Source organism: Sus scrofa, chromosome 15, assembly GCF_054392235.1.
Source record: "Sus scrofa isolate SSC_HxYL_T2T_F1_AM1 chromosome 15, Sscrofa_HxYL_maternal_Yorkshire_Landrace_v2.0, whole genome shotgun sequence".
NCBI classification, from domain to species: domain Eukaryota; kingdom Metazoa; phylum Chordata; class Mammalia; order Artiodactyla; family Suidae; genus Sus; species Sus scrofa.
The window spans coordinates 19,831,775-19,841,199 of record NC_139397.1 but is presented as its reverse complement, the minus strand read 5'-3'; the positions used below and the strand labels follow the sequence as shown (position 1 = coordinate 19,841,199).

General features: G+C 34.2%; 1 long non-coding RNA gene across 1 annotated transcript; it reads left to right on the top strand.

Annotated features, from left to right (window-relative positions):
* The first annotated feature begins 1,570 nt into the window (after positions 1 to 1,570).
* On the top strand, positions 1,571 to 8,331 carry LOC106506172 (uncharacterized). The gene is made up of 3 exons (XR_001301309.3): positions 1,571 to 4,249; positions 6,263 to 6,433; positions 7,684 to 8,331. It is a non-coding gene; the product is annotated as an uncharacterized LOC106506172 (long non-coding RNA).
* The last annotated feature ends 1,094 nt before the right edge of the window (positions 8,332 to 9,425 follow it).

Sequence of the window (9,425 nt, the reverse complement as noted above, 5' to 3'; positions counted from 1 at the left end):
CCCTTCTGTATTCATTTGAAAAAAAAAAAAAAAAGATACTAGACTGGGAATCAGTAACCCTTGGGTTCACATCCTAGCCATGCCATTTATTGGTAGTACAATAGCAAAAAATTGCTTAACCCTAATAATTCCTTAGTCTTTCAATCAATAAAGTATAGTCAAAGACATCTCCCTAACTTATTTTACAGTATTATAAAAACTCAGGTGAAATTTCTATGTTAAAACATGTTTTGTTTTTATAAAATCAATAGATGTACCTTAAATGAGAAATATAAAACTTAGGTTTTTGCCTTAAATTTAAAATGAAACATATATTTTGCTCTTTTCTATTTACTACTCAACCTGATAAAGACAATTGATTTAACCAATCAATCAATCTGATGGCCAGTTTGACTGAATTAGCCAATTAATTGTGAAACAGAGCCAAACTGTTGACAAGTTCATCCTAGCAGAGGAATGCAAAGTATCAAAAGCTGTGTTTTAGGATAACCTAGAGTAATTTTCTCATTGGTTTATTTTTGATTCTGAGGTTTCTAATGCTAAAGTAAAATATGTGTCTCTGATAAGGCGGAAAAAATCCTATGGGAACACAGAAATTATAATCATACAGTACTAACCTTATCCAGTGATATCTGTAATAATTTATCTCACTTTACTCTGATACACATTTGAAATTCCTATTCATCTCTCTTGAGCAAGATCAAATGACCAACTCTATGAAGGCTTTTGAATCCTCTAGTTTAACTTGAATATCCTATTCACCCTATTCATTGTTACAGATTTCACAATCTACTACACTCTAGCTATTTGTTTATTTAATAAAATTGTGAGGACCTTGAACACAAAGACTGTATAATCTTCATGTTGGAACCAAAAAAATCTAGCATAGCTTCTGGACTTTGCAAGTGTTCAGTAAACACTTTCTTTAAAGAGGAATGTAAGAGTTATTATACTACTAACCAATATGTAAAATGAATGTCTAAACAATAAGAGGGAACAAAATATATGAAGAGGAGTACTAATTTAGGACTTTTTTCTCTTCCTCCATTCTCTGTCCTCTCAGACAATCTTTCAGTCCATTGTACTTCCTTCCACTTTAGACAGAGACAATGCTTGTATGTACTGTTCTTGCAGGTGGGTAGACATGCTCATGAACGGAGAATTATCTTGAAAGTCATGGATTTTGATTGCACTTGAGAGAGAAAAGTCTTTTTCTGAAACTTTCTAATGATCAAAACTGAAAGTATATGACTGAGAGACTGGATAACAAACCATAAACTTTGTATTGTGGTAGAATATGTGACAAAGGAAAAGTCATTTCCTTTTCAAAGAGAAAGAAGATTTTGACCAGCCCAGCCTAAATGAAGCAAAGCCTTGTAGGGAATATGACTAAAATTTAGGTACTTGTGAGTGTCTGAGAAGAAGTGACTCCCTCAAGAGTGTAGAGTTAGGAAAAAAATAGAAGATTAATTTAGTTTAAAGAGTTATCACAAACTAAAGTAATCTTGGTTTGATTATCAAGTGGGATTTAGAAGTATTGGCAAACTAGAGGATGAATTTGAATGATGTTTTTTTTTTATTTTTTACCTTTTTTTTTTTTTTATTTAGGGCCACAGCTGTGGCATATGGAACCTCTCAAGCTAGGGGTCAAATCAAAGCTGTAGCCACCAGCTTACGCCACAACCACAGCAACAGCAGATCCGAGTTGCTTCTGTGACCTACACCACAGTTCACAGCAACACCGGATCCTCAACCCACTGAGCAAGGTCAGGAATAAAACCCAAGTCCTCATGGAACCTAGTCAGATTTGTTTCCAATGAGCCACAGGAAGAAATCCCTGGATGATACTGTAAATGTTACACTGACAGCAGAGGCTATGGAAGAACTGAGGATATTATTAATGGATGCCAGCCCACAATGATAGACAAGATCAAGAGGAACCAGCCACCAGGAAGCTGAAGACAGCGTGGCTAGAGAAAATTGTGCAAAAGCCATGGTCCTTTGCACAATGCTAGTGATAGGTAAGCTTCTAGAAATTTAAGCTATCCATAAAGGGAAGAGAGAAGAAAATAGGAGAGAGGAAAATATTGTATTGGTTGAATTTAAAATCTGAATGCACTAGCCTAATGCTAGCAGTGACTGCAATCTTGATTTAAAAATGGAGAATTTTTAGCTGCTAATTGAAATGGAAATATCAAGAAAACTTTGATTGTATTAAAAAGGTATACTTATTTTTATACTCAAGTGTGTGTACTGTTGCAATGTAAATGGAGAACAGACTTGTGGTTGCCAAGGGGGAGAGGGGGAGTGGGAATCTGGGGTTAATAGATGAAAACTACTGCATTTGGAATGGATAAGCAATGAAATCCTGTTGTATAGCACTGGGAACTATATATAGTCACTTGTGGTGGAGCATGATGGAGGAAAGTATATGTATGTGTGACTGGGTCAATTTGGTGTACAGTAGAAAATTGACAGAACACTGTAAACTATAATGGAAAAAATATTAAAAAAATAAAATAAAATGGTTCTCTATATTTCTGAATACAGATAGGAGTTTAAAGTATTTTAGTGGGTCTTTTAGAATGATAGTAATTAATATTTGGTATGAAAAACAATAACTTTTACTAACTTGGTAAATACATCCTACATTATATTTATAAGATTTATAATTAATAGTTTAATAATTAATTGTTATATGCCATGTTTTGTCATTACTCATGATTACAAAGTTATAATAATAATAATAATGTGTTCCATTTTTATTTAAATGTTTTATGGGAAAGAAAGCCTGGACTTCCATTAAGAAAACAGCTACCCTTTCATTGTTTTTATATTTAGTTTATTTAAAATTTTAAAATTAATCTGAGTCTAAATTAGACTTGGTCATGTACAAACTGCCTTGAGTAAGTTGGTTAAAGGGTTAGGACAGTCTTGATTCTTTGGTTCCTGTGATGGGGACAAATCCATTTGCCCAAGTTTTCTGAAAAGATAATCAGATGGTTCAAAAGCATTGATATATGGGCAAGTGTACTGTAAGCAAAAGAACTCTGCAATACAGTTTATTGCTTCATCAATTAGTTATAAAATATTTCTAAACATTCGAAGGTACTATTTCATTTTTCATTACAACAGAGCCCTTCTTAATCATTCATCAAATAAAATCACCTGACCATATAAGTTGGTTGGTTCCCTTTATTTTTTTTTTTTTTGTCTTTTGTCTTTTTAGGGCCACACCTGGGGCATATGGAGGTTCCTAGGCTAGGGGTCCATTTAAAGCTGTAGCTGCCGGCACACACCACAGCCACAGCAATACCAGATCCTAGCTGCATCTGCGACCTATACCACAGCTCATGGCAACACCGTATCCTTAACCCACTGAGTGAGGCCAGTGATCAAACCCTAAACCGCATGGTTCCTATAGGATTCCTTTCCGCTGTGCCATGGCGGGAACTCCATGTTGGTTCTCTTTTAACATTAGTTTTATCTTCGTGATTGACAAAGTACTTTAATGTACAGTGTACAGAATTGGAATAATAGATTATTGGAAATGTGTGCTATTTTACCTTTTTCATAGTTTCAAAGGACATCATTAGACAAACATGACTTAAGAACTACTTTAGTTAAATATAAAGAATAATTTAACTTTCACGGCTCTCTTAATCCTTACAAAAACAAACAAACAAACAAGAACTCCTAAATTTTTACTGGATGACTGGGATTAGAAGAACTCCAGAATGGAAAATTAACTTTCTAAGTCTTAGTCAATTCAGATAGGCCAAAACTAGCATTTATGAAACCCCAGAGGAAGCTACAGAAATACTTGTGGACTGAGAATCTTTAGTAATTACCTTCAATTTTAGCCCAGTTTTTGTACCCACACCCATTTTGCCTCTCTATTCTCAGTCTAGATGACAACAGCCACGATTTTCATAGATACTAGAAGTTTGTCATAGAATTGGCATTGAAATAATTAAATATAAAACGTTTAGCAAAATGACAGTAACATTCTCATGGAGGAGTCTGAACAGAGACTTTGGACATTACCATTGTGTATCTAGAAGAGAAACTTTTTCTCTCGCCCATTCCCACTTCCAGTAAGCCAAAAAGAAGACACCTCCTATTGCAAAAACTCATTTGCACACAAGAAAGTTGAATCCAAGTCAACCTATTATCTTTTTAATGCACAGATTTTACAAACTTGTAGGAGGATGTGCATGAGAAGCTGATGAAGTCGCAACTGTAACAGGTAAGGGTAAAAGTTAACTTGTATGAAGGATCATTTACTGACTGTTCTGTGTATTTAATCACTGTGCCTTATTTTTATGTCTCTAGTATAACCAAACTAGAACCAGGGTCATCAGACCCTCATATCAGCTGTCACCAGCCAGAAGTACTTTGAGAAATAATGATTTTACTTTTTACTACTAAGAAAAGAAAATAAATGAGGAATAAGGATCACCATAAACCACTTTAACTATGGACCCTTACCTTACTTTTGCCAAGATATATGAAGTCATTTACCTCTCAGTCCTACTGTTTGGTTTGAATTTTACCCATTGAGTAGCTTGTAGAAGTTCAATGACCCTAAATATTGTTCTGAAGAAAGAGAACTTAAAGTGCAAATTAAAAGAGTTTCTTGAGTTTTAGAGTTAAACTGAAAGATGTCATTAATCTTCCAATGGAGTAGGTTTTAGTAGAAGGCACTAATGAAATTTTTCATACTGTAATTCATCTCTTTTTTTCCATTAAAATGGAAGGTATTCTAAAGCTTTGATTATAAACATTCCATGATCCTCTTAGTCAATTTGGAAAAAAAAAAAGTTGATTAAGAAGATTACTGACTGCTGGGACATTGTGTTACTGGTATTTGATATACAGTTAGAAATGAAGCAATAAGAGATGATATAAATAAGACAAATTTGATCTCACAGGACTTATCTAAAATGTGTAATAAGGGTTGCCTTTATAATGAATCCTACAATTTATTTATTCTGAAAGTATTTCTACTGTTATATACCAGGGAATATTTCGTAACTTTGTTCACAGAAAAATTGCATTAGCTTGGATTCCATCCAGAAAACAGAATCCAAGCCAAGGGCTTGAGTGCAGCAGTTTATTTTAGAAAGATATTCCAAGGAAGGAGGTAGAATGAATGCACCACGGCATCACTAATTAGTTACCATTATGGGCAACTGTGGTTTGCTCATGTTGTGGACGCTTTGAGGTGCTGTATGGAATATGATTTAGAAGGTTCATGAAATGGAAGGAGGGGCATTTATGCACCAGCAAACATCCCCTATTGGTCAACAGTTGCTCTCTCAGGTGTCAACTCTCCCAGAATCCTAGGTTTGCCCAGGGATCAGAATATTCAAGTCAGTTTCTACACCAGCATATCATGAAACATAGGGCAAAGGTAAGATTTAACCCATGTTGTTGGGGAAATTATGTCAGTAAAAGGGGAGGCAAGGAGCTACTGGTTATGTAAGCATATCACAAAATGGGGGAGTGCATCATACTCTTTTTTTTTTTGTCTTTTTAGGGCCACACCTCTGGCATATGGAGGTTCCCAGGCTAGGGTTGAATCGGAGCTGTAGCTGCCAGCCTATGCCACAGCCACAGTGATGCCAGATCCTAGTCGTGTCTGTCACAGCTCATGGCAATACCAGATCCTTAACCCACTGAGATAAGAACCTGTGTCCTCATGGATGCTAGTCAAATTTGTTTCTGCTGAGCCATAACAGGAACTACCACATTCTTATTAATAGACTTATATACTTATTTATGCAAGATGTTTATTGAGTACTTACTATGTGCTAGGCACTGATATAGGCATGGAGATACAGCAGTAAACAAAACAAATTCCCTACTTTCATTGACTTAAAGTTGGAAAGAAGGGATAAAAATGAGAAAATTGTGGTTTACCAAATGATGATAAAGTAGAGTGAGATAGGGAGCCCTGAAGGTATGGGGTACAGATGATGGGATTTGTTGATGGAATCAATAAAAGGTATGAGAATTTTAAGAGAACTCATGGTTAAAAGTAAGGATTTGGGTTTGTTTGGCTTGTTTTTTGCTGGAAAAAGGGAATTGTCATGTACTAAGTGAGAGAGGCTGATAAGGGCAAGTTAAAACAGGGTTCTGAATTTGAAAAATATATTAGTCAATCACATGTAGGTATTTTGATATATATGAGTCTGCTTTTAAGCAGGAATGACTGGTCTGGAAAAAAATTTTGAATATCTTCAAATTATATTTAAAGTATGAGACTGGATCAGATGGATCAGATAGAGAAGAGAAGAGGCCCAAGGATGGACTTCAGTGTCTGGAGGATGAAAATGTGAGGAAGAATCTGCAAAGAGACTATGAATGTAGGGAGAAAATCAAGAGGAAGTAACATCCTAACCAAAACACAAAAAGGGTTACAAAAAGGGTAAGGGGTTTCCTTATATTAAATGCTTGTTATAGGTCAAGTAGCTTAACAAATATTGAGTACTACACTAAGCAACGTGGAGTTTGTCATTGACCTTAAAAAGAACAATTTTCTTGAAGTTATGATCTTAAAAGGAGAGACAGAGGGAGAAGACTGGTTGGATTATGATCAGGAAAAAGTGAGGGTAAACTTCGAGAGCAGAATTTTACTGTCTAAGGAGAATAAAGGTGGTAGTAGCTGCGGGAGATTGTGGGGTTGAAATAAGATTTTCTTTTTAGGATGGAAGAAATAAAAGTATATTTGTATAGTTCATACTGATGGTAATTTGCCATTGAGAGAGAAACAATGGATCCTGGAGGAAAGATATTTTGAGAGAGAGCAAGAGACTGGATTTACATGATTTTTATGACAGTCTATTGTTGTGATTAGTCTATCTTATTTTTAGTTATTGTTGGTAATCTCTTAACTGTGCTTAATTTATAAACTAAGCTTTATCATAGATATGTGTGTATAGTAAAAGCAGTATATATAGGGCTCAGTACTACTGAGGTTTCAGGTGTCCAGTGGGGATCTTGGAATGTATACCCTGAGGACAAGGGGGGACCATTGTGCATTTATTTACAGAATCATCTGATTAATTTCTGTTTCCACAATTATACTATAAGCATCCTGAAATAGGGATTCATGTCCTCTTTTACTCATTCTTGCATTCCCAGCACGGTGCCATGGATATAATAGGAACATAGAAATATTGGGTGATTAAATGGAAGCATGGACTAAGGGAATGGAAATGGGAAGTGAAACATATGAGGGAACATGGAAACAAATGAATGTATGACTGAGCACTTATATCAAGCAGAAGCACTATTTTGATTAATTCATACTTCAAAAGAACTCTCCAAAATATTTTAGCATTTTTCATATATAAAACCTTTGATAGGATGAGAAAATAAAGCATGTTTATTCAGTTCTTTGATTCTGAAAAAAATGAGTAGACATACAGTTTTCTACAGTGAATAAGAAGATGTAGAAATATCTTTCCCTTAGTTGAAATTTCTCTTGTATCCTTTTCTCATCTTATTGTCTTCTTACTTTTCCCACCATATTCATATTTCAAGACATAGCTAAAACCCATCTCCTTCATGATGCTTATTAAAATATTCAATCAATATTGATTAATAGATTGCTCTGTTCAAACCCCTAGGTCTGGTTAATGTGTGTTTAATTATCTTTTCTCCCTGATTTCACAGGTAAAATATTCACAACAGTAATGGATCTACACAACTACCAGCAGGAAGCTAACTGGATGATTGATTAACAACACATGGAGTCATTTTTCCACTCCCAACAAATATTTTTCGTATTCACATAATATCTGTTTCAAAGATGGTAATAACTGTGGATCTTCTACCCTCTTCAGTGACAAAAAAATATTGTCAAAGTGACAAATTGATTTTATATTGCTTAATTTTACACTATGCTACCCTGGATTTTTTTTTCAAAATTCTATGCAAGAATTCTATGCAAGAAACAAAATTTGAAACCCTAAGTTCAACTTTAACCGCTGGTACCTGTATCTTGAAGTCAACAAAGGACCAAAAAAAAAAAAAAATCTGCCCCATTAAATCAACTAAATTGACTAAATCAGTGAATGGTTATAAACAATATCTGTGTCTCTTCAAATCTGTGTCTTATAAATTTTAATAGGATATAAGAACTTAATCTCATGTCATATTTCACCTGCTCTCCCTCCTGCTGCTTTTTATGTGTGTAACATTTTTCTCTGCCAGGTATCTAAGAAGAAGCATTGAACAATACTAGTCTCTCTTTTCTCATTAGTCAAAGATTATGGATATTTTATTAAAAGAATAAATGAAAGCATCTTTTTAAAAGGTAAATAAGACATGGCGAATCAGTAACAGAATATTTTTGTTGTTATTAAGTATTTCTTTTATCTTTATGTCCTATACTCAATTCCTAGAAATGGAATTGAGTATAAAGTCTCAATTTTATAGTTCAAAATATTTTACTATTTTTATTCTTGTTTTTCTGTCAGAAATATTTTTAATATAATGAAACATACCCAATTAAATTATAAAAACTGGAAAAATGGACTTTGCCAGAATCAAAGAAGTTTGAATCACTCAAGAGCTATATAAAAGAACCATCACCTAGTAATAGAAAATAAACAGGGGTTGGATGAGTTTGAGTGTGTGTGTGTGTGTGTGTGTGTGTGTGTGTGTGTGTGTGTGTGTGAATATATGTATTTTTAGGCAGCATTTTACAGTGTATCAAGGAGAATTTATGAGTATAACATCATAATAAAAAAAATTAAAAATATTTTAAATCTGTGATAATGAAACAAATATAGGCTTTGGTGAAAAATACCTATATCTTTCTATAGACTGAGGCATTTACTTTCTTCTTTTTCTATCTTATCTTTTATTGAAGACAATAAAATCTGCCATTATAACTTGGATAATTGCTGAGAACTCAGTAAAATAATATCACCTGTGAAACATTTTGTAAATAGGAGGGGCACTTGGCACGGTAATGATGTGATGTATTAAATGGAAATACTACTACTACTATTAATATAGTTAGCATCTGCTGAACACTAGATTTATCTGTTTCACTAAGCAAGTCACATGTATTATTTCATTTAATTGTTACAACTTTATGGTAAACTACTATTATGTTTCATGTTTCAAGATAAGGAAGGTCTTGCTTAAAGAATTAAATTACTTCCTCATAGTCACTCAAGGAGGAAGTCAGAGCTGTCCCATTACCCAGTGACTAGCAAGCCTAAACCCTTTAACTTTGACTTACTGCTTTCTCTCTTCTGTTTTAATTTTAATGAGGCCCTCCCAGAGTTCATTCACTATGTATGTATGTCTTATCTTCTAGCGCTTCCATACAGTGTAGTGATTTTTTGTGTACATATCTTTCTTCTCCACTAGATGATGAACGCATTATAAGCAGTGCTAGAAAC